The following is a 27,312-nucleotide window of genomic DNA, read 5'->3' as shown; positions in this document are numbered from 1 at the left end:
CGTGGATGACCAAATTATATTCGCATAACGATCTTTCTAAAATACTTTGATCACCTTAATTAAAACTATAAACTCAAAGTGATGTTCGCTGAAATTTATTGACGGTTTGTGTCCTTTTCTAAGTACGACTTCCAAAGTTACACCTCTGTTTTTTTGTTCCTTTGTAGCAAAAAACATTTTACATTACGTATACATTTTATCAAAATTTACGGTGACAAACCTAACAATCTGAGCAAAAATAGTATTAAATGCTGTGTTTTGCGTCAATCAAATAAATATAGTCAACCTAATTGCATCCAACACTTTAATGCTTCCAGTGGACCATTTTGTCTCTTGAAAGAAGCACCACGTTAGACAACGGACCAGCACTCAACGCTCTGTTGACACAATCGGAAAACGTTCCTCATGAAAAGTTATCCGGATGAAGTGGGAATCGAAGTAACACTCATCAGCACAATGCTTGACAACACTGTGTGGTAGGCCTCAAATTCTAAAAACGAGTTCAAAAGTTCTCTACAATGAATGTTCCAATGACAGTCGATGAAAACAGATATAATTTGTTTAAAAGTCGTCGAAGAACGGTTTTCTTTAAACGAACCTGACCAGTACTTATTTTCGAAAATTTGAGAGGTTTTCTAAGATAACGGGAAGATTTCAAATTTAATCATGAGTTAACTTGCGGCGCCCCTGAAGAAGTGCTACGGCGCACCAGTGCGCCGCGGCGCACAGTTTGGGAAGTACTGATAGGAGACCCAGGGCTTATGGGATTTCATCACTTTGGGGATGTCGTTGAATATCTCGTATGCCAAAAGAGATAGCACAGTACTGTCTTCGGCGAAGTTTTAGTGCTAAGAACGATCTACCTTGAGGAGTTGAGGATCATCCTTTTAGTTGAGAACTTGGCCGGTAGGGGTGCCTTTTCTGATTTGCACTATATGAACCATAAGGGATAAGAATGCAAAATTGTGTAACATATGATATCTCCAGATCCTGATGTTTGGGAAGGTTAGTGTCTTCGGAAGAGTTGTTCAGTTGCTCAAGGGCTGACATGCGGTGGTCATTCTGGTACGGAATAACGCCATCAGCCGGCGCTGATGAGCATGGAATTTTTGTTTTGCTCATAGCTCAGTTGCCTGACCACTTAGAAAGATGGCGTCTTCGGCAAAGTTGCTCAGTATCACAAGGGCTGACATTATTTGAGCCGAAAGTTTCGAAATTTTGCCACCAGGCGGCGCTAGTGAGCAAATAATTTTTGTTTCACGGATAGCTCAGTAACCTGACCTGAGTAACCTGGTAGATCGTTCTTAGCACTAAAACTTCGCCGAAGACAGTACTGTGCTATCTCTTTTGGCATACGAGATATTCAACAACACCCCCAAAGTGATGAAATCCCATAAGCCCTGGGTCTCCTATAACGTAGATTCCTATTACGCCCCCCAATCATGTGTCTAATAGGAGACCTGACTGTACTTATGATTCATTTTGACATGGGTTTATTTTAAAAGCTATCAAGTCCATATTTAGCAACTGTCAGCTGTTCCGGCAAACGTTGTATTGACCAGTAGACCGTAGAGGCTTTGACAAAAATCCCGAAGTTTACGTCCAATTTGCATTTCCCGTTTTTTCAACTTTCTCGGAGGATTTTCAATAATATTGTTCCACAAACACAGAGAACACAAGCCCTTATAAATAAAGCATTGTTGTCAAAAAAAATTTCAGATTTCTTATGTATTATTCAGTATCTGAAGAAAATGATGCATCCAATATGTTTGAATGCTTAAAACTTTTGCAAAAAAAATTAATACTCTGATTCAAAACTTCGAGTCAGATATGCTAGAGAAAAAATAAAAGCTTGACAGTAAGAGAAAAAAATTATAAAATATTTTAAAACATTAGGGGGAGATCCCCCAGTGCCGGACAGCACCCAATACCGGACAAAGTCGAAACATTGAGAAATCATGGTCCAACCAAGATGGTGTATTAGTAGAAAAGAAAGCTATTATGTAGACTAATGTTTGCGTAGAATAACACATCCTTGAAATATGCATGCCTTTTTAAAATAGTAGAAAAGTTTGAAAATATTTTAAAAATTGACGTATTTTCTTAATTTTGAGCCTATTTAGTAATTATTTTGAATATGAAAAAATACTTTGGATCACGCAAGCATAATCGAACATAATCCTTATTTGATAGCATGAATGTATTTTGTACCATAATTGAACTAAATATGGACAAATTACAATTTTCGTTAAGCACCTCCTGTCCCTCAGTTTCGGACAGCTTGATTTGTTATATGATATCTTTGTAATTATTGCGTCAGTGTCTCAAAATACTTTCATTTTTCATGGGTTACGTCGATCATGGTATCGAACATGCAATAAAATTAAGAAGAATGAACATTCAGAACAACATCGTAAAATGTGCTATTTTTCATCATATATGGAAGAGGTTTTTGATAGGCATCTTGCAAACAAAGAAAAACTCAAATTATTTTTTTAAATGTTGCAAATGCATTGAATTGGCAATTATATACTATTCCTATAATAAAAACCTTAGAAAAATTACATATGAACATTAATGATTCAACTACTTGTACAAATAGTTTACTTTGTTACACTAAACTTCTTAGAAATGTTTCAAATTAGTTAGTAGGGGGAGATCCCCCAGTACCGGACACTTAAGCCACTAAATTCATAATTCTAAAACTATTGATTTTATGGGCTCGTATTACCAATTTATGACAACTATTATCATTTTTATAGTGTACAAAAATAAATTTGAAAATATAAATATGAATTTCGATATCGCATTTTAATGATGTATTTTAGTACCAAATTGATCGTTCTTGAAAGGTGGCACCCAATACCGGACACGATCTGGAAATGCCTCAAAATCTGTAAATTTGAACACCATTGAATGTTCTTTTTACATTGCTAGAAATTATGGCTTGGAAAGTATGGCTTCGTGGCCTTGCGGTTAGCGGCGTCAGTCGTCTAGGCTTATTGTGCCACGGGGTGTGGGTTCGATTCCTGCTCCAGTCGGTGGAAACTTTTCGTCAAACGAAAAATTCATTGCTGGGCTACTGGGTGTTTCGTGTTGTCCGTTGCCTAATGTTAGTGATCGTTCAGTCTGTGCAGCTTATGTGCTGAAGACGGTGTAAATTGTCTTTTATTGTCTTTTAAAATTAACACCAAAGGTAAGAAAGTGTCTTCTTCTTTACATTAAGTCCCTACTGGGACAGAACCAGCTTCTCAGTTCAATGTTCTATGAGCAATTCCACAGTTATTAACTGAGAAGTTTCTTTGCCAAAGTTGCCATTTGTGCATTCCTGTATCGTGCGACAGGACAGGTAGGGCTGCTTTATGCCCAGGGAAATCAAAGCATTTTCCATTAGGGCCATTTTTCACAAATTTCATAACGCTAGAGGGGGTGGGTGGGTGACCTAAGGATGTTACGGCCCATACAAAAATGGAATAATGTTCATACAAAAAGCGTTACAAGGGGGTGGGTGGGTGTCCAAAATGGTCAATTTTAGCGTTATGAAATAAATGAATGAGCCCTTACTCATAGCTTTGCTTTGTAGCCACAGACGTTACCACTAGGCTAAATAAGAAAACGTACAATAATTCGAAACGGATTAACTAAAATTCCACTGTGTCGCGATTTACTTCCCTTATAGCCGCAAGTACTGAAAACTAATTTGGTTTTCTTGTCACGTTTCTACACCCAAAAATGCGACAAAAACTGCATTCTGTCTCGCTTTTGCACCTGCCTATCTACGAATGGATAATACGGTTGATACAACAATATGACGCCCAGTTGAAAAGATCAAAATTGGAACTTATAAAAATCAAGTAGCTGCCTACAGTTAAATTGTTTGATAATTGTTAATCTTTATATCTAAAAAAATGTAAATCGCATTATTCCAAATCAAAAATCGTATTGGTGTGGTTCTATATGTAGTATATCTCTTATATGATAAACCGTTACAATATATATATGTTTTATTTCTATATATATATATAGAGAAATAAAACATGTAATACAAATACAAAGTACGTTGCGGAATCAACAGTTAAGTGCCAAACGAATAGTTAACTTTTTGACATCAATCCATTTTTCGAAGGGAAAATATTAGCACGCTTTCCTCTACTACCTGCTTCCGGTGTAGGGGGAGATCCCCCAGTGCCGGACAGCACCCAATACCGGACAAAGTCGAAACATTGAGAAATCATGGTCCAATCAAGATGGTGTATTAGTAGAAAAGAAAGCTATTATGTAGACTAATGTTTGCGTAGAATAGCACATCCTTGAAATATGCATCCCTTTTTAAAAAAGTAGAAAAATTTGAAAATCTTTAAAAAATTGACGTATCTTCTTAATTTTGAGCCTATTTAGTAATTATTATGAATATGAAAAAATACTTTGGATCCCGCGAGCATGATCGAACACAATCCTAATTTGATAGTATGAATGTATTTTGTACCAAAATTGAAGTAAATATGGACAAATTACAATTTTGGTTAAGTACCTCTTGTCCCTCAGTTTCGGACAGCTTGATTTGTTATATGATATCTTTGTAATTATTGCATCAGTGTCTCAAAATACTTTCATTTTTCATGGGTTCCGTCGACCATGGTATCAAACATGCAATAAAATTAAGAAGAATGAACATTCATAACAACATCGTAAAATGTGCTATTTTTCATCATATATGAAAGAGGTTTTTGATAGGCATCTTGCAAACTAAGAAAAACTCAAATTATGTTTGTAAATGTTGCAATTGCATTGAATTGGTAATTATAAACTATTTCTATAGTGTACACATTCAATGATGTTCAAATTTACAGAATTCGAGGCATTTCCAGATCGTGTCCGGTATTGGGTGCCACCTTTCAAGATCGATCAATTTGGTACTAAAATACGTCATCAAAACTCAATGTCATATTTATATTTTCAAATTTATTTTTGTACACTATAAAAATGATAATATTTATCATAAATGGGTAACACGAGCCCATCAAATCAATATTTTTCGAATTATGAATTTAGTGGCTTAAGTGTCCGGTACTGGGGGATCTCCCCCTACTTTTTGAACATAGCGGCTTAGTCTCACGTCCCGCACGTACGACATCATACCTAGTGTTTGCTTATACGATAGACTGAGGGCAGACACATGGCATACCACGACAAAAGCTATAGGGTGGATGCACAGGTTTTCGCTACAGATTTTGCACCGATAAATGATGTAAATTGCACTTTTAAATAATAAAAAAAAAACGAAACAAACAATATTAGAGCAATGCAGCTTTGATTCGCCATTATGTTTCTAATTTTGAAAACCCCATAAAAAGTAAATGTGAGAACTGGTAGTGACTGTGGGTTCTAAATTAAAAACTTTTGGGACTCATATAACTTAAAAATCTCAGTTGAGTTCTAGACTTATCTCGAATGGGACCAAACAGCTGACTCCAAGATTTTTTTATAAGGAATTTGATAAGAGCCTTAGAGCTTCCAATCAGACATATAGCTGAGGGCATTCCTAAGAATTTCTTCGGCGATTCGTCTTGGCCTTACGCCATGTATTACTCTAGACATTTTGTCATGTTATTGATAGAGCATTTCATCAGAATTAAATTGAAGCATTTCTTCGAAACATCCTTCAGCAATTACTCCGAATGTTTCACCAGGAAATCAACAGTGAATCTTTCGCGGATTTCTTTTAGAATTCCTACAAGATTTTCGTTCAAAATATCTTCAAAAATAAAACCAGCAATTTTTTAAAAGACCTAAAGAAGGAATTTCTGGGACGATCTTGCAGCAAAACTTGAGGGAATCGATTCAAAACATCATTAGTCAGAATTGATATCCTTAAACTATTCTCGAGTAAAATTTGGAGGAGTGATATCCCTTTAAACTTATCCTTATCCAAAAATCGCATGCTATACCTAACTCAGGTTGATCTCAGGCTTTCAACTGTGTAGAGCGGTGGATGTTAGTTGCCGTAATTATCGACTCCTGTTGTACAAATCGTCATTGTACAACTTTCATCACATTGACAAACACAGGTGTACCTACCTAACAAGAAGCTTTTCTACTACGTGTTTGGAGGTAAAATACACTACTAATTAAAAGATAAGAAGCACGTCATATGACGCGTTTTAGACCATCATATCTTCGAAGTCTTGAGAGCTTTCTTTACCAAAGTTGTCATTTTCGCATTCGTATATCGTGTGGCAGGTACGATGATACTTTATGCCAAAGGCGGTCAAGGAAATTTCCATTACGAAAAGATCATGGACCGACCGGGAATCGAACCCAGACACCTTTAGCATGGCTTTGCTTTGTAGCCGCGTACTATAACAGCTCGGCTAAGGAAGGCCCGTTATTTCGAATTGTTTGGTATAGTTTTGCAAAAATACGAAGTTAACATAATCAAATATGATTTTTTTATGTTTTCATGTTAATAATTGCAATCAATAAATCTATACGTTTTTCAGCTTAAATAATAAGTAATGTTAATCAACCGGTGCATTTTATCGCCATTTCCCCAATGAAAACCGCAAATTCACGCCGAGTGCAAACTTATTAACACCGCCCAGTGCAAACTTATATGCCGTAAAGGTGCGATGACAAATAATGAACCACACACACGAATCACGATTGGCTATGCTGGTATTCATGCATCGCTGGCTGTGTCTTCTAAAATGGTCCTCAAAGGAAAATATTTTCGACGCGCCATATACTACGCTTTTACGTAATGTACGCACCTTCACCTGCTATGAGACATCACCGGAGCAATGAAATGGTTTGAAGTAAACCTACTGGGGAAAATGCGACACCCATTACCCCACCTGGCACAGTTTCCTTCGGCCCACCATCATCATATGCTCCACATTCAGCGTCACAGCACACATTTGCGAGCACGCCGTCGCGAAGCAGCTTATCGTACATGCCCAGGGTACAAGTGCACCCTCCCGGTACACGTGCACTCCAATGTTTGAGCACTGAATGGAAGAGAAATGTCGACTGTGTAGGAAACGAAGACAACGTCTGCGTAATATCTAGTAGGTACTATCTACAAACAAAGGTGAGCAAATGCAGACGACGTCTTCTGGTCAAGGTGCTAACACTATGGAGGAAAGACCTGGTGTCGTTAATTGGTTGCAAGTTCATTGCCGCGCTTCCTGAGTAGTGTTACTGTTTCCTAAATGTGTAACCTACAGGTGTATGGCAATATGCAGTATAGAAAAAAGGGAGTTGGCTGCCAATTGGCGATGGTCCCTTATTTGCAGTTTAGAACTAAAACTAAGGAGGTCTTATTCAGCCGAGAGGTTATTCCGCGGCTACAAAGCAAAGCCATACTGGAGGTGTCTAGTTTCGATTTCCGCTCGGTCCAGGATCTTTTCGTAATGGAAATTTTCTAGGCTTTCCTGGGCATAAACTGTCCTAGTACCTGTCACACGATATACGAATGCGAAAATTGCAACTTTGACAAAGAAAGTTCTCAGTTAATGACTGGAAGTGCTCATAAGAACACTAAGCTGAGAAGCAGCTTTGTCCCAGTGAGCACGCAATGCCAAGAAAAAGAAGAAAAAGAACTAAAACTACGTACATGCCTCTCTCAACGTTCTCCATCCCATTGCACAAATTAGGGATTTAACTCATGATATAATCCTAAAAGCGTTCAATGCGTTCTCTGACATGCAAACACAACAACCTGTTTTTTTTTTCACATTCAATATTCGAACTCTTCAAAAAAAAAAAATGAAAAACTAAAATTATTCTAAGGTTTGCAATTAGGGGGAAGTCCTCTATGGCCGGACAGTTTGAATTGTCCAAAAACGAATAATGATATTAAGATTTTAGTATTCCAGGATTATACCAAAACACATTTTTGCAGTGTATACAAACCAAGGGGTGGATCACTCTTGATGCATTTGATATATCAGAAGATATGGATGCATTAAAATGCATTTAAATGTACTTGTTCTTCAATAATCCATGCACATTTAAAAAAAATTACGGATAACGATGAAATTTCACCGTAATCTCAACAGCTGTTCGGTGAAAAATCGCCGAATAATCTGTAAAATCGTCGAACAAAATCATGAAGTAAAACAAGAAAATGGGTCGACCGGGAATCGAACTCCCGACCTATCGATCAGGAAGCAGGCTTGCTACCACACGCTGCGAACTGGGCTATCGAAATTCATACATTTTGCCTTATGGAAGATGGAACGATTATCGCAATACGAACGCTTTATGTATCGTTTTAGGACCACTCCACATCAAGGCGTCGATAGACGCGTGATATACGCTCGGGCCTATCGATCGTAAGGTTCTTGGTTCGATTCCAGGTTGCCGCGAAAACGTTTTTTGTTTTCAAATTCTGATTTCATAAGGCAAATTTATGAATGTCAATCCGATTTCTTGTGGCGAATTTTCATAAGGGGTTCCTATGTTTATCGATAGTCCATTTATCTGAGTGCACTAAGCTAGCTTTCACTGCTTGTTAGTGGTGTGCAAAAACTGAAACAAAAGGAAGCTCATGCCTTTTAGAGCGGCTGTCATACGATTTCACAGATGTTCGGTGAAAATAATGCTTTTACCGAACTGTTCGTTAGTATTTCACAGGGTTACACGCAGCGAACTGGACTATCGAATTTCATACATTTTGCCTTATGAAAGGTGGAACGATTATTGCAATACGAACGCTTTATGTATCGTTTCAGCATCACCCCACATCAAGGCGTCGATAGGCGCGGGGTGTACGCACGAGCCTATCGATCGCAAGGTCCTTGGTTCGATTCCAAGTTGCCGCGAAAACTATTTTTGTTTTCAAATTTCCCGATACCTTGTGGCGAATTTTCATAAGAGATTCCTATGTTTATCGATAGTCCATTTGCCTGAGTGTACAGTAAAATTGTTTGTTTCACGGATTTTTTTCCGGTAAAATAGTAGATTTCACAGGAAAATCTGTATTTTTATTGTTTACAGTTCAAATTCAGTGATTTATTGCACAGGATACGGCGATTTTTCTTAAGTTTGTGGATTGCTACAATGCTCGAATGTTATCGTTGTTGAAGTGTCAAACTAGTTCAACCGCAAACTACAACAATCTCTAAAAGTGTTGGTGAATACCACAATTTAGAAATCTAATGTTTTGCTGGCAAGTTTATTAGGCTTTGCTGGTGGAGCCACACAACATTCAAGTCCTGTATTAGCGAATGGGTTGAGAAATTCTCAAGATCTCCGTGGACATTTTCTTATCTAGACACAGAGTGATACCTTTGCATAATAGGGGACGGACCTGGTGTAGTGGTTAGAACACACGCCTCTCACGCCGAGGACCTAGGATCGAATCCCACCCCCGAGATAGTCACTAAAAATTTCAGTGACGACTTCCTTCGGAAGGGAAGTAAAGCCGTTGGTCCCGAGATGAACTAGCCCAGGGCTGAAAATCTCGTTAATAAAGATAGAAAAAAAAAACCTTTGGATAATAAATAATTAATTGTTCTTTTTTTCAGCTTTGAAGTTCTACACAACAGATTTATGGAAGTGAAACAGACAGCATCGAGTTAGGGAACATCGAGTTAAAGAGAAAACGACTTACAGAGGTATCAAAGCATGCTAGATTTAAGGGACCGCGCATTTCATCGAGTTAGGGGAAATATCGAGATACAGAATATCGAGTAAGGGAGAGATGACTGTACATACATACCTTCATACATAACCATACATATACAATTATACACACTTACACTCTTAATACCAAAAATATATCAAAATCTTACGTAAAAAATTAGATTATGAAAAAAACTACAGATGTTTCAAAAAAGTCTTCAAAAAGGCGTTATAAAATTTGCCAGCTGATAATGAAAACATTTCTTTCAAAATATGTTTTCTGCATCAAGTTACACCAACAGAATTTCGTTAGAAACAATCAAAAGTTTGTCCTTCAGCCCAATAATTGTCTATAACAGTCAAATATTGAACTTTAACTCTAACATGCTTTACAGACTTGATATTTGAAGTCAAAATCTGTCAAAATTAATCGTCTATAACGTTGAAATTATTGTATCACTGATGCATATGGTCTTAACCACCCATGAACCGAATTCACTTGGTCCAAAAGTTTTGACATCTGGGGAGCATACGGAAGCGTGCCCGCTCAAGTGTCAAAATTCTTGGACCGAGTGAATTCAGTTCATCGGTGGATAAGTCAATTTGCCGTTTTTCCCGTTCTTCATTCCTTTCGAATAATCATCTTCTTCATTCGACGAACATATTCCGAACAGACTCATATTCCGAAAACTTGGCTTTTGTAAGACGATTAGGTTGAAATGTTTCGCTGAAATATGTCATCAAATTACTATGAAATGGCAGTCAATTACAATTCAATATTAACGTCTTCCAATCAATTTTATATTTCGGGAGTAGTGTTGATTCTCTTGTTCGAGACCAGTAAAACTAGCTGGGATAAAATTATTTGGGAAATTATTCATTTGAATACGATTTATTCGTGCTGTTCGAAATTTGAATCAAGGTGTTCAGCATTTGAATCAAATTATTATTCCATACTTTTACGTAAAAACAATACTAAACCAGTTTAAATGAACATTTTTAGCAGCACACCCAGCAGCTAACAGTTAGATTTAACAAAGAAATTCAATTTTTCACAAATATTAGCTAACTTATGCCTTACAGATACATTTGAAGTCACTGTTGACATTAAGTGTTCGGAATATAGGTCAAAACGGTATAAAAAAATAAAATGTTTGACCACTAACGTCGTCTTGTGAGTGTTTTCCGAACTAAAAAGGTTTGATAGGCGAATAGATTTTGTTTAGTTGTTCAACTTTGTAGAAGACTCCAAATTTGTAGCTCAAAACTGTACTGTACAAGGAAATCAAATTTTTGCTCACAAGCGCCATCTTGTGGATGTTTTTCGAACTTAAAAGTTTCTTGGCTAATAGATCTCATTCAGTTGAACACATTTGACTTAGACACCAACTTTGCATCTCATTCCTGAACTGAGATACAAATAATTAAAATATTTGACCACTAGCGCCATCTTGTGAGTGTTTTCTAAACTAAGGTTTTAGGCGGATAGATCTCATTTGGTTGATTAACTTTGTCAAAGATACCATTTTTGTATCTTTTCGCTGGACTGAGATACAAACGAAGCAAATATTTTGTACGCCAGAAAGTTGTTTGATAAGTTGTTTTTAAATGCGACATTTGTTGGAGCTTGTGCGTCACCTGGTGATTTAATTCTGAATTATCAAATTTACCAAATGGAAGTCAGCAGTCCTTTCATCAACTTCGCAAAAGACATTACATTCTCCTAAAACGCTTTATTTTCAAGATATTTGTACTACAAGTACTGTCCTATTTATAGGACGGTGGGCGTTCGGGGCTTCTGCCCTATTTTTAGGACGCTGGGCGGATATAAGTTAACTCAACAAGGTCTGTTAAGTACTGGTACCTAATTCAACGACGCACGTAAATGCTAATAACTAAACAAATTTTTAAGTTTGACTCGGGTTTGCTGCTAGTACAAAGTCCCTTTTTATAGTTTTCATTTTCATTTTGCAGCGTTTGGTGGGGCAATAAGAGCGCAAGTCAATCCAAAGCAGATGGTAGGAGGGGTAATGGCTGAATAGTCTAGACTACGCAAATGCCATGGGAAAGGGAAAATAGGATGGGGTTGGCACGATAATGCTAATTATGTTGTAAAATGAAATGATTTGGTAGGTCAAACAATTATTTTTCAATCTACGAACAAAGTAATTTAAAATTAAAATAATATTTTGAACATAGAAAAATAAATATGTTATAGCCTTCAAAAAATTTGAAAACTAGTGATCGAATCTAATAAATTCAAGCTATAAACTTAGTATATCAGCATGAGAAATGGTAAATGAAACACATACAGTGAGAGGCAAAATAAAGTGCCCACCTTACCAGTTTTCGAATTTCTCTCATTGATTTGGTTCAAATTAAAGTTAACACACCTAAATCTTTTGTGATATTTTATTTTTGATGTTCTTTTAAAGTTGCACTTACGAAATTTTGATAAAAAAAAGAATTTTACTTAAAGAAAAAGAAAATCAATTTGTATTGAAAAAAAAAGTAGTGACAAAAATAAGTGCCCACTTCCTTCTTGGCCCCAGAAAAGATGATTTAAGAAAAATAAAAAGCAATTTAATAGTTAATGTGTCCTCCTTTGGCCTTAAGGACTTGCTGGAGGCTCTTCGGCATGCTTTTCACCAGGTTTTGTAGGTGTTGTGGATCTAGTTCTTCCCAGGCGCGCTCCAAGGCTTCAAAATAATTATTTTTGTTGGTAACACCAGTTTTTTCAACCCTGGCATCGAGAATCGCCCACAAATTCTCGATGGGGTTGAGGTCTGGGCTTTGTGGAGGCCATTCCAGCGGTTTAATCCGACAAGACCGGAAAAAAGACTTGGTCTTCTTTCCAGTATGCTTCGGGTCGTTGTTCTAAAGAAATATGAATTTCTCTTCAAGGCCCGTCTGGATCAGCGAAACCTCCAGATTTTCCAGCAAGATGTTAATGTAGGAATCTGCCATCATTATTCCGTCGATTTTCACGAGGTTTTCTACTCCACTCCATGAAAAACACCCCCAGACCATCACATTTCCTCCTCCATGCTTCACCGTTCCTTGGATGTGGTGCTCTGCATCACACACGAGCCCGCCGCTCTCGGTTAGACAGCTCGAGCTTCAGGAGCGCCACATCCAAGGAACGGTGACGCATGGAAGTGTGATGTGATGAAATGTGATGGTCTGGGGGTGTTTTTCATGGAGTGGAGTAGGAAGCGTCGTGAAAATCGACGGAATAATGACGGCAGATTCCTACATTAACATCTTGCTGGAAAATCTGGAGGTTTCGCTGATCCAGACGGGCCTTGAAGAGAAATTCATATTTCTCTAGAACAACGACCCGAAGCATACTGGAAAGAAGACCAAGTCTTTCTTCCGGTCTTGTCGGATTAAACCGCTGGAATGGCCTCCACAAAGCCCAGACCTCAACCCCATCGAGAATTTGTGGGCGATTCTCGATGCTAGGGTTGAAAAAACTGGTGTTACCAACAAAAATAATTATTTTGAAGCCTTGGAGCGCGCCTGGGAAGAACTAGATCCACAACACCTACAAAACCTGGTGAAAAGCATGCCGAAGAGCCTCCAGCAAGTCCTTAAGGCCAAAGGAGGACACATTAACTATTAAATTGCTTTTTATTTTTCTTAAATCATCTTTTCTGGGGCCAAGAAGGAAGTGGGCACTTATTTTTGTCACTACTTTTTTTTCAATACAAATTGATTTTCTTTTTCTTTAAGTAAAATTCTTTTTTTAATCAAAATTTCGTAAGTGCAACTTTAAAAGAACATCAAAAATAAAATATCACAAAAGATTTAGGTGTGTTAACTTTAATTTGAACCAAATCAATGAGAGAAATTCGAAAACTGGTAAGGTGGGCACTTTATTTTGCCTCTCACTGTACTTATGTGGAGAAACAAGTAGTAATGCAATTAATCTATTCTTTCATAACTATTCATGAAAACTGTGTGTACTTAAGTTCTGTGAAACGTCGTGATTGTACTAGGATTTGGATTTGTCATGTCATTTGTATAATATCCCCAAGTTGGGTCATATTAAATCTCCTTTGTAATTAGTAATTACAGAAATTAGAACCCACCATGTCGCACTAATGCCTACAAACAAAGTCAATTAAACTTCCGGTGTAGCTAATTGTTGAAATATTTTTTTGTCGGTCAAAGTCTTTGAAGTCAAATTAAGGAGAAGATGAAGAGAAGCCGTACTTCAACCCCTAAAGAGCACAAACCTAGAAATCCAAACAACCATTAACGCTGAAACCCTGATCGTTTGATCACCAGCGAGTGATGAATCGAGCAGCTTTCAGTCCGAACGGTCGTTTGGCTCTCCAGATTCAGACTCCAATAGGTAATCATTATAGGTAGCCCATGATTTCGTGCAGCTTCCAATATGACATCGAAAGACACGTTATCAAAGGCGCCTCAATATCCAAGAAAACACCCAAGCAGGATTGCTTCCTAGCTGATGCTTTCTCGATATCGTATAAAACTTTGTGTAAAAGAGTCACTTCCAGATTTATAAGCATGTTGATTTACATGAAGAGGCATGTATGCCAAATAGACATAAATGATGTGATGATCGATAATGCGTTCCAGACATTTCATTTTGCACCGTTTGGTGGGGCAATGAGAGCGCAAGTCAGTCCAAAGCCGGGGGCTGGGATAGGGAATTGGAGAAGACTAAATTTTATAAACAACAAAATAATAACAATATGAGAGTGATGCAAACGCAAAGGGCTGCTGATGGCACGATGCGACACCTTAGGAGCTTTTGATAATGATTGAACATTACTAGAAAGAACGCAATTCAATCGATGGTGACAACTTTACTAACTTAATATGTTTTTATCATGTACTGATGTCAGAGGCGTCGCGTCCACATGTGCAACATGTGCACTGCACAGGTGGGAGCTCGTTCATCCTAGCCATCTACCAGTATGTACTACTTTTAAAGTGCAATTCGATAATTTTCTTAATAAAATTAAATTTATTTCTTTTCAATTATCTCTCATTTATAGCTTGCAACGGAATTTTTATCTAGTTGTTAAATTTTTGCTATGCAAATTAAATGAAAAAGCTGTTTCGTGCAACGATCTGGGACCTAAGTTTGTCTTCGCGCTCATCGCGATGCATTGTACGCAACACTTAGTTCCACGCATACTTTGTTGCTGTGACGTTGAAAACCAACGCGTGCACTCTCATCGGGAAACGCGCTGCCTTGTATCGTACACGCAGTTCGGTCTATGTGGTAGAAAGAATTTTGAAATGCGAGTGTGTAAGTAGCCAAAGCGTAAACTCTGGCCGGTGCACAGTCTTGCTACATCAACCAACTCGATCAGTGCAAGCGTGCGGATGAGAGAGATAAGAGAAAAATCAATCTACGGGAGAGATATATTTCGCGTGCTCTTTATTACCCTAGCGCCTTCAGCATTACCACGCTTGGGGTATGAAAGCAGGTCAGGTGCGATTTGTCCGGCGGCTGTCGGTAGGATGTTTTTTCAAGCTTGGCACTCTGTACTCGCGCTGCTATTTTCTGTACAATACTGGTTAAAAACCTCGCTTTTAACATACAATATTAGCACGGTGGTACTTGCAAGCGATAGTCAATCGGATGACAACCTGAAAATTAACTCAAGAGCAATTGTACCCTCCATCATCGCCAGCATCTTGACGCTTGTGGTCTGTTTAAAAAGCGAGCATGTTTCATGATGCGTGCAGTCAGAACACGATGCTGCCGATCTTTTAATTCTATGTTAAAATATGTAAGCTATGATTACAGCAATATTAGCTAGAATCCAGTGCAAATAGTCACTGATGACCCGCATACCTAGAATTATCTTCATACTCAATTTTACAATTTTACCATAATGATGACTAATCCTTAAAATTGAAAAAAAAAATGTTGGTTGAGTTGATAAATTAAACTAAACAACTCGATTAGTCTTAAATATTTTGAATCAACTGAAAGATCAGAAGAAAATTGTATTTAAAAACGACGGTCAGTAACCACTGGTTTATTAACTTAAACAAATAGTTTGAACCCAAGGTATCTAATAATGACAAACATAAAATGACAATTATAAGTGCACAGGTTGATAATTAAACCACGCGACGCCTCTGACTGATGTAAAATTATGATTCATTGCACTGATTGGCAGTGCAGGTAGTTCTATCACTCATTGTCTTCAAAACCTTATCGAATTTATTATTATAGAAAATTGATTTTATTTCATTTTTAACTACAGTGAGGTTACATTGTAGGGGCCCAGATAGCCGTAGCGGTAAACGCACAGCTATTCAGCAAGACCATGCTGAGGGTCGTGGGTTCGAATCCCACTGGTCGAGGATCTTTTCGTGAAGGAAATTTTCTCGATTTTCAGGGCATAGAGTATCATCGTACCTGCCACACGATATACACCTGCAAAAATGGTCAATCGGCAAAGAAAGCTCTCAGTTAATAACTGTGGAAGTGCTCATAAGAACACTAATCTGAGAAGCAGGCTTTGTCCCAGTTGGGACGTAATGCCAGAAAGAAGAAGAAGAGGTTACATTGTACTTATTAAATATTAGGTATAGGGTAGGTGTACCAGTTATGGCCATAGAGGTTCCCTATTTCGCCATACGTGATATCTTGAATGTCTTCACATTTTGAAAAATCTTTTATGTTTTAGCAGTAAGATAAAGGATAAATCTTGATTTTAAAACATTCAGAAAGATTAAAAATGTAAAAGTTATCCATATTTTGCATATGGCCAAATAGGGAACCACTATGGCCACAACTGGTACACTTTCCCTAATTATTTTTTTTAACACTATCGATATTATCAAGGCCAAAATTCCCAGTGAGTGAAGAATTTTATAGTACTAAAACACCATAGAAGATCGCTAAACATTACTTAATAATGGAACGGCTTTTTGCTCTATTATTTTAAGTAGATGCTAATGATCTCCCTTTGCTCCTATACGCAACCCGGTGCACGCGTCCTATTGGGTCTCGAAAAATCTGCTGTAATCTTTTTGAGTGTCCATTGAATCGCTTGAGTATCTACAATACTGCGAGCCGAATTTCGTTCACTTGGAAATCCTTAAACTGTTTGAGGAGTTTGTTCAGCCGACTAACTTCACTCAAACTAGAAACATTTGTACAAAAAAACTGTCCATTAACCACGTGGACATTTTTTTTTTTTTTTGAATACATGCCAAGTCGTCAACTTGTGACTGATTCTATTCGAGCAGTGCGTTATGTCTAACACTTCTTCTCTAGCAGATACCATAGGCGATTGCCTATGTTAAGTAATCCAAGATCTGTACTACTTAAGTATTTCATCAGACTGGAGCCTCTCAAATTGATATCTGAGCTGCCCCAGATAATGTAGTTAACTCAGAAATAGGTGTAGTAACAATTGGGTCCTAAAATTTTTAATAAAGTCTTGTTTTTATTTAACAACCCGAAAGAACATGTTTTTTCAACTACTTTAGCATTTTTTCTCGCTCAAATAACGCCTATATCATATTTAAACTTTAATTTAAAAATTGGGTCCATAAATGAACCTTGACACTTGAGATCATGTTTGACGTTCGCTTAGTCGACAAAAACACCACAGGGGTTTTAGTTTCAACACTGGGGTTGTTCCTATCTGACATTTCGGAAGGGACACGGAAAACAAAATACAGTGAAACCTCCATGAGTCGATATTGAAGGGACCATCGACTCATGGAAATATCGAGTCATGGAACAGCAATCATTTGGAAAGCTGCTTCTAGGGACCATCATAGTAACCATGAAATTTTGTTTTTAGTATGGTTCCATGAGTCGATATCGAGTCATGGAACATCGACTCATGGAGGTATCACTGTATACCCAAAATTTGAGTTTAAGCCAAGGGGTGTGACAAAATCTAAAAAAATGTTTTTTCGACTTAAACCAACGGAAAACATTAGAAAATTGAGTAACCATGTGTTTTTGGCTTAAACTTAAGCGTTTGGCACTAAAATCGGGACAGGGCTTTAGGACCCTATTGCGTAGTTAACGATCATTTATGCACGGGGCATGACACGCGAATTTGCCATTTCATGTTTGCTGAAAGTGGCAAAAACTGGGTACACGTGGTTACCTAGATAGAAGTTCCCTTTTACGAAAGTAAGGTTCTTGAACTAGCGCCACTTGGGCTGTAGCATTTTGCATGAGCCTGCTAAGATTGATCGTTGCTATTCTTTTATGCTGAAGATTGATCTGAGCTATTCTAAATGTCGCTACTAATCAAACTAGGCAGAATAAATCTTTTTGCAATCTCAGTACGAAAAAGACCAGTAGCTAAAAAACAAGATTGATATCTATTGAAAGTCGCCAAAAACACTGTGTAAACTCATATTGCGGAACCATATAGGTGATATAACAACATATTCATAACACTGCGGAACACGTTTTTGTCTCAAGCACCAAAATACCGCTATTTACTAAATTAAGGGTTGCTGAGTCCATTGCCGTTTTCAGAAATATCACAGCACGTCTAGTTTTCGAGGTATTGACTGTTGAAAATGCGAAATTTGACTGTTTCAGCCAACTTGCATGCAAGTTTGCCAGCTTGTACGGCAATTTATTTACCGTCAAACGGGGTGACTTGCAACACATTGTAATTTACAACTAAATTTCACTATAAAACACAATTTTCGATAGAAAATTCGTTTTAAATCGGTGCTTCAATACGTGTGACTCACAATTCAAGTAGGGGCCACGATTAAAACTGTTATTATAAATATGTTCATACAATAAACATAATTCTTTTAAATGTCTAGAAAACTGATACTTGATGGAGGTTCGAAATCGTGACCTGAAAACATGAGATAGATTTAATGTACAAAAGTAATACTCTACATGATGTTTCTATAACTAATAAGTGATAATATGACGAACTTTATTTTACGAAATTGTAGCAACAACTTTTAAATAAAAATATTTTTTATACACATGTATCTATGCGGGGTGACTTCTTCTTCTTCTTCTTTCTGGCGTTACGTCCTCACTGGGACAGAGCCTGCTTCTCAGCTTAGTGTTCTTATGAGCACTTCCACAGTTATTAACTGAGAGCTTACTATGCCAATGACCATTTTTGCATGTGTATATCGTGTGGCAGGTACGATTATACTCTATGCCCTGGGAGGTCGAGAAAATTTCCAACCCGAAAAGATTCTCGACCGGTGGGATTCGAACCCACGACCTTCAGCTTGGTCTTGCTGAATAGCTGCGCGTTTACCGCTACGGCTATCTGGGCCACCTGGGCGGGGTGACTTGCAACACTTTATTTCTCAGCATTTTAGAGTTTTATAAAAGTTAAAAACTTTTGTGTTAGGTCTACTTTATAATCAAAAGAGTAATTATTCATCAATCAACTACAAACACTCGTTAAAAATATTGTTCAGTTAAGATATTGGACCTTGATGATTTAACACCTCTTTTTCCCATACAAAAATAGCTCAATTATTTTCTTACAAAAATGGATTCTAAATGTTCTTGTACTAGTTCGAATGCTTTAAATACATGAATAACAATACTTAACAAGTGTGATTAATAAAAAATATCAACATTTTGTTGGAAAAAACTAAATTAGCAGTGAGTGTTGCAAGTCACCCCGCACAAGGACATTTAAAAAATTTCACCTTTTTGATGACTTTTGATATGACAAAATAATTCGATTCATTTTTTTATCATCTCATTCTGTAGGCGAGCCGGCCATTCAAAGTTCTACAAGGAATTTAGATTTTTAGATAACGTTTAGATCATGGTTTTAGAAGATTGAAGTTGAAGAGTGTTGCAAGTCACCCCGTTTGACGGTACTTAATTTGTCACAGAATCCAAACTTCATGTATATAACAATGATTATCAACAAAGTTCATAACATTCACGATGGTAAAATGTAATTTTTTTGTGGTTCAGAAAAGTATTGTATTTTGCCATATAAGAGAAACGAAGAATTTTATATAAAGACTGCAAGCATGTTGAAAGAAATCGATTTAAATTTATTTTTTATCTTGAAATTTCAACTAAATTGTATCTAAAATGAAAGTTCAAGTCCTATTTAGCATGTTTGGTAGATTTTACAGCAAAAAAGTTTGATAAATCATACCTTAAATTTCATGTAAACATCAATGAAACCAGTATTTTACACAACTTTGGCGACCTGTAGCTAAAACTTGTGACGTGCTGGAACATTTCTGAGAACGGCATCAGATTCAGCGACCCAAAATCTACTAGAGACACATATTTGATCCTTGAGACACGCAAAAATGTCTTTTTTGTTACGCTGTGTAATCCGATTATTCATTAGCCTCACGCTAGAGACTGAAGAAGGGCAGCCGATTATCTCAGAGAAACACAAGATCACCTGCCCTATTGCTCTGGGTAGCACGGGAAGGGCAGCTTGGGAACAGGTGGTTAATATTGATGATTAACTCCTGACGTCCCAAGTAGCCTCAAAAAGTATAAGTGATTTTGGTAAAAATAATAAGGTTGTCATTGCTTTGAAATTCATCCAACTTCTAATCAAAACTGCTAACAAAAGCGATCAAATATTTAAAATCATCGTTTCCTGGAAAATATAATCCCAGGGTAAACACTATTGCCTAGTTCTCCATAAGAATAACGAGTGCAGTATAACTGATCAAAATGATTTTCTTTTTATACTGTAACTTTTTTAATCGTTGTTTAAATAGTAATGGCTCAACAGAAACAAAAATAAAATAATAAAAATTAATTATTTAGTAGTGATAATAGTTAGATTATGGCAGTAGCTATAGAAGTCGGGCTTCGAATCAACCGAACCAATTAATTCGAATCGACTTTACTATGCATCATTTGAATATTTCAATGACAATAGATACCTATACCATCATTATTTATATAGATCGCCAGATCGCTGCATCTAATCAGCAACGGTATTCTCCAAATAATATTGTATTCAGCGGTATTCAAATCCGTTCGCAAGTAGTACCTCGCAAGAGTCATTTGAATTATTTCGTGCTCTTCTCCAAACGACCATGGAAACATAAATTTACTCTCGTTACACAGGTCATTCAGATGAAAGATTGTGGCCTTCCCATTGAAGCGACGCAATTTTTAAGTAAAAAAATCTACATCACACTTTTTACAATCTCTTGATCGGTTTAATGCCGAATTGAACACAACAGAATCATTCACATAACTTCCCCCATTAACCTGGTGCAGCCTCCAACACTCTTGGAATCACTTCCGCCCTCCTCTCATCAACCCATAAACAAAAGCGGATGCGAGAAGGTTCCGATTCACATGATAACCCAAAGGTAGTCACTCTTTATTCAATGCACTGCAATGATGGTTCCCTCCACTGGGCCAACAGCAGCATTCATTGGCGTTCGACGAGTTTCACGACGATTAAGGGACTCTTCTTCATACACTCCGCGATGCACACCATTCTTCAACTCTTTTGTGTTTCACTTCAGTGCCATTCAATTCCATCAGACGTGCAATTTTTTTCCTCCTGTGTGTCGAATCACTAGGATTGTGTGCACTTACCAAAATGGGTGATATCTTGGTGCAGGAAGATTCACGGATTCCTCTCACACTTGTATCGTCCCAATCGGAGTTCGAAATTACGCGTTGACCACCCTCGGTCCCCGTACACTAGATTGCCACTTTTTCGGGGTCACGAAACTCTAAAAACAAAGTAATTTATGAACTTTCGTCACCATTTTTTCACTCGCGAATGAATCGAAGAAAAAACAATCCGTCCGTCCGTCGCGAGAGAAGAAAAATATTGACAGCTGAGCAGCACACAAAGCTGGACACGGGCAGTGATGGCAGTTTCAGTTTTTCGGTTCAAATTTAAGCATGACTAAAAATTTCTACTCAGAATATGCGTTACAATTATTTCGACTTTTCTTGTACTCACGGAAAAAATTCTGTGGTAAAAATTACCTACTATTTTAGCTGACTACGCCCATTCTTGAAAGTACCATGGAATTTCAGACCAATAGGGTCCTAAAGCCCTGTCCCAATTTTGGTGCCAAACGCTTAAGTTTAGGTCAAAAACATGTGTTTACTCAATTTTCTAATGTTTTCCGATGGTTTAAGTCCAAAAAACATTTTTTAAGTTTTTTTTTTAATTTTGTCACACCCCTTGGTTTAACTCAAATTTTGGGTGTATTTTGTTTTCCGTGTCCCTTCCGAAATGTCAGAAAGGAACAACCCCGGTGTTAAAAAGTTGAACCCCTGTGGCATTTTTGTCGACTAAGCGAACGTCAAACATGATCTCAAATGTCAAGGTTCATTTATGGATCCAATTTTCGAATTAAAGTTTTAATATGATATATCCGTTATTTGAGCGGGAAAAAATGCTAAAGAAGTTGCAGTAACATGCTCTTTCGTGATATTAAATGAAAACAAGATTTCATTAATCATTTTAGGACCCTATTTACTATGTTTACGGTACATTCCACCACATTACTGGTACATTTGACAGAAATAATTTACAACAATCTGATTTCAACTACAGACATGGCGCTTTTCTGGTCTGTTGAAAATTGCCGATGCGAGCGCTTAAGTTAACCCCCTAAAATGCTAGTTTTTACCGCACAATTTTTTTTGCTGAGATTCATGCGTTTGAATTTAGAGCAGCGGTTTTCATATCGTGATCCGCGGAGCCTTGGCAGGTACTACGCGACAGCTTTGAAGAGTTGTAGCAATGTATTGACAATTCGAGTGACAATTAGAAGTTCGGCAGTCAAAACTTCGGCGAAGTTCGGCGTCGGCATTCTAATTTGGTGCTTCGCCGACGCATAAGGATTGCCTTTGTCGGCGTAGCACTTCGGTAGAATGCCGACGCCGAACTTCATTTCTCTTATGAACTTCGGTCTTAAGTTAATCTGAATGCACAATATAGGAATGAGCCTCTGTAGGTGCCATAAGGTACCCCGGGGCAAGTGAGAATACGGAGTAAGTGGGACCTTCCGTCATAGCTCGTTTAGGAAAAGTTTTTCAAGGAGGTATTCTTCTAGAAAGTTGAAGATACAAAAAATAAGGAATGTAAATATTTAGTACAAACAATACTGTTATTTTTATTAGCATGTGCTCCTTGTTACAGGTGTCAGCTCAGCGCCATTTTCAACTTGCATGATAAATTGTGACACGTCTCACGTTCTGCATTGGCTAGCAAAAAATAATTGGGTCCTAAAATGTTTAATGAAATCTTGTTTTTATTCAATAACACGAAAGAGCACCTTACTGCAACTACTTTAGCAATTTTTTCCGCTCAAATAACGGTTATATCATGTTTAAACTTTAATTTAAAAATGGGGTCCATAAATGAACCTTGACACTTAAGATCATGTTTGACGTTCGCTTAGTCGACAAAAACACCACAGGGGTTTTAGTTCGACCACTGGGGTTGTTCCTATCTGACATTTCGGAAGGGACACGGAAAACAAAATACACCCAAAATTTGAGTTTAAGCCAAGGGGTGTGACAAAATTTAAAAAAATGTTTTTTGGGCTCAAACCAACGGAAAACATTAGAAAATTGAGTAAACATGTGTTATTGGCCTAAACTTAAGCGTTTGGCACTAAAATAGGGACAGGGCTTTAGGACCCTATTGTGTCATAAATCGAATTACCACCAGTAAGTTACAACTTTAAGTATTATTACAAGCTGTTTACGATAAACAGGTATGCTGTTTGCATTTCAAATGAAAATTCCAATAGTCTAACTTATCCCAAAATATCTTAATATGTATCCGGGGTAAGTGGGACCTATCCAAACAAGCACCAAAATTAAATCTTTTCCTACACTTTTCAAACATTTTCTAAGAGAGTAGATAATGAAGTGACTTTCTTCCATCACAAACCCCCATTTCATGATGTAACGATATATGTATTCATTCAAAATTATTTTGTATTTTATCTATGAGACTCTTTTATTCATATAGAGCGAGAAGAAATGTCGAACAATTTCTCTCCCCTGAAATCTTTTCAATGCACTAGGGCTTTGTTTTGTTGGTTAAGTTCTGTTATTTCCTCTACGAGAAAGAATGGTGATCAAATTCTTTCTATTGATGTTTCATTTGGTGAGGAAAGGAGATCACTGTTGTTCAATCGCCGAATAGAATTCTTTCTATTCGTAATAACTGGGCGCCCAGCCAACAAATTAGTTCACATAACTGAGATTCAACTCAGTAAAGTGAACGCTTATTCGGAAATAAATGATTGTATAAAATGCATAGATTCTCTCTATGTGAACATATGTGGAGGCCATATACGTACATTCCAAAAAATGCAATGTAGGAAATACAACTTGAGACGAGTTCGTTCGGTGCTTTCTATAATTTCGTACATAATAGTTGTTATCGGGGAGCAGATATAAGAACCAGACACCGGGTTCTTAGCAGTACAAAACACACGAATTGTGGTGTATCAAAGGCTTTAAACTGTAAATATATTTGGTCAGATGTTAAGTATTTAAGGTTACGTTTACATTTCTTGCATTACTTACACTTTCGGTATTTGACCTTATCAAACTTAATCTGCTCGCACCGTCTCAGACGTTTTAATTCGACTGTAATTATTGTTAAGATTGTTTGATAATCGATACACATTTCACATGTTTTATGACTTACTTTTAGAAATATAGTGTGTTTTAACTAATTCACAATAGTTTAAGTTTTAACCCCTTTTAGATATTGTAACTACAATAAGTTTTAATTAGATTTTATTAGCTGTAGGTTTTAAATTCATTTAGCCTTACGTTTAAGCAAATTCAAAGGGAAATGCAGAGTTCTTTTTAAAGGGAAAAACAATCTTTGTATAGAGAATTTAGTATTCAAGATTAACTTGCTATGGAGCTGAACTATCTCGATATCAAATTTGATTTGTCATCGTTGCATGTCATGGTACTGCCACCACATTCGTTTGACAGAGCAACTTTGCGGGTCAGCCGAAAGGAGTCGGTTGATATCTAGCTTGAAGCAGTGCAGCCAGCGGCAACAATAGTATTTTGCACTTTATATAACTTTGTTTCAACAAACAAACGAAAAATAAAAAGGTAAAACGAGTAAGTGCAAGCCCCCACGCAATGATCTTCAGATCGCTAATCATATTGGCTACCACTGTGCCGTTCAGTCACTGTTAAATGACACGGAAAGCTGGCAAATATAAATCCCACAATATAGCTTATCTGAAGGTACTGTCTACTCCATCTATACTGCCACCCATGCTCAAGCGAATTTGTCACCGGTACATTTCGTAAACGCTTCAGTTATCTCCAATGATTGAAACAGCTTTAACATGCTTTGAAATAATAATTTGTTTCTCATTTGATAATGATACAATATCAATAATAGTTATAACCCAGCCAAAAATTTGATCAACATAACAAAAATCGTTTATTTGGTCAAAGCAAATTGTTTAAAATGCACGAATTCCCTCTATTTGCACAAATTTGAAGGCTATATAGGGTTATACGGTGTAATATGCTCAAACTTCATTTAAACCGGATTGAGGCTTTTCACACGTAAATCTGATTTCTTATATTATATATATGTTATTTGAGAAGTTAACAGTCAAAAGTCATTAAAAAATCAAAAAATAACGAAAATCATGTTTTTTGAATTGAAATCTTGCGTCCGATAAGAAAGCCTCATTTGAAATGAAGTCCGTGCTTTTATAATTGTACTTATTACAAAAACTTTTACCGGTAGACGACTGTTAATGAACTCTTATGAACTTAGCAGGTGGTGGAATTTTATTTCTAAACATTTCTACAACGCTGTGCACCATTGTTCTACGGGAGGGAAATATTTCACGGGTTGTTTTGAAACATCCAGATTTAGATCATTCACTGAAATAATCTTGTATATACGTATTAGACTGGCCCACCTTAGTATGGGAGAAAAATAAAGTTGTATAATTCCAAGGGGCACCCGCCAGGATTATTCTTTAGGGTTAGAGGAAGACTTCCTGAAAGTTTCAGCTCATTTGGTCGTTCCATGAGCTGGCGCAATTGAATTGAAGTTAATATGGGATTTTCAGCTCCAACATATAGGAAACAGCACATCATCTCCTGTTTGAGTCAGGAAAATTGTTGATCGCGTTCAATTGAACCCAGAATGTCAAAAACACTACTTGATACTATAACAAACAATATTGTAGAAGGTTGTATGATGATTAAAATTGATAAAGTTGGTGTTTTAACTATCTGAAGTAGATTTGCAATATTGCATAGTATTCCTTCAACTTAGCAGGGTGGTAGCCACTAAGCGCATCATAGCCACCTATGACGCTGGGCGAGCTGCGGCACAAGGTGCATGCACATGTGTGATTGTACGGGAGTGCTGATCTAAGCCTAAAGGCCGGTTTGCTACTGACAAGAAAAGGAATCGCCTATCTCGATGCGTGGAAAATTTCTCCCAAGAAATGGTCAAGAAAATCCAGGCCCATGACAACCATATATCGATACACAGTGTTCTTCGTAGCCAGGATGTCCCGGGCGATAAATGAATATCGCCCACTGTCAGTTGTGACAACTGTGAAAATAAAGACCATTGCTTTGTTTAATTGTTTGTTATGGTTTGATTATCAATTTTTGATATTGTTAAATCAGCTAATATAGTGCCAAAAAGTTGAAGCACATTCAACATTTCGATGGTTTTGGAAGGAGAGCAAACATTAAAAGGCATCCTGCAAGCATCCAAGCAAGCAATCAGTGACCTGATTGCGACACTTGCTCGAGTAATGGATCATAAACATTAAACAAAACTTTGCATTCTGATTGCACTCTCGATTCAAATTACACGAAAATGAGTAAACACATGGAGATGTTGACTACGCTAAAAGTCGTCCCGTGCCATGGGCCTGAGAAAATCACATTTTTCTGATCGCAGTACGCAGTTGAGAAGAAATGTCACTTCAAAGGGGGCGTCATTCTGGGTTCAATTGAACGCGATTAACTAGTGTACGAGACGCAACAGTGACATAGGGTCAATTTTCAATATATTTGAGACGAATATTCCAAACAAACTTTGAAATGAATGCGCCAGCTGGGGGAGCAACCAAATGAGTTGAAATTTTGAGAGAGCTTTTTTCTTACCCTAAGGCACATATCTAGGGGGTGCCCCGTTGAATTTTACAACTTTTTTGTTTAAGGGCCAGTCTAATACGTATCCTTTAAAGAAACTACTTGACAAGAGAAAGCTGCATGCAGAGCTTGACCAACTAAACAACGCACTGACTGTTTATGTAATGTATTCGCTACTGTAATAGAGCACTTTTTCGTTAGAGGAGCGTCAAGGGGGCGTATTACACCTTTTTACCTCACATATATTTCATGAAAATCATCATAGCCAATACAACTCCAGACAAGTTGATTTGGCGTTTATTATGACTAACGTGTATGACAGTGTGTTGCACTTTGTATGATTAGATTTTTACAAACATTAATAAGACCGATCAATAAAAAATCGTGAGAAATTCTGCCAATTTGTGACCGTCAGTTATTAAGATTACAGTTAATGTTTTAATAATTAATTAGTAAAACGCTGAAGCATCTGTTCCTGTGTGATTTTCATTGAATAAACAAAGGTATGCCGCTGTAATAGCACCGTAGGACTGAGGAACAAAGACGTTCCGATTTGTGACTCCAGACGTTCACCC

The 27,312-nt window shown here is 37.2% G+C and overlaps 1 protein-coding gene across 1 annotated transcript in view; it reads right to left on the bottom strand.

Annotated features, from left to right (window-relative positions):
* Positions 1–21,438, bottom strand: part of LOC5564978 — a 99,001-nt gene extending 77,563 nt beyond the window's left edge. Inside the window, exon 1 of the mRNA XM_001649280.2 lies at positions 21,188–21,438. The gene's annotated coding sequence lies outside the window, so the exon portion shown is untranslated. The remainder of the gene's footprint in view (positions 1–21,187) is intronic.
* Positions 21,439–27,312: the final 5,874 nt, after the last annotated feature.

The sequence above is a fragment of the Aedes aegypti genome, chromosome 2, assembly GCF_002204515.2.
Source record: "Aedes aegypti strain LVP_AGWG chromosome 2, AaegL5.0 Primary Assembly, whole genome shotgun sequence".
Taxonomy (NCBI): domain Eukaryota; kingdom Metazoa; phylum Arthropoda; class Insecta; order Diptera; family Culicidae; genus Aedes; species Aedes aegypti.
The sequence above is the reverse complement of the archived record's forward strand: the minus strand, read 5'-3'. Positions and strand labels throughout refer to the sequence as shown.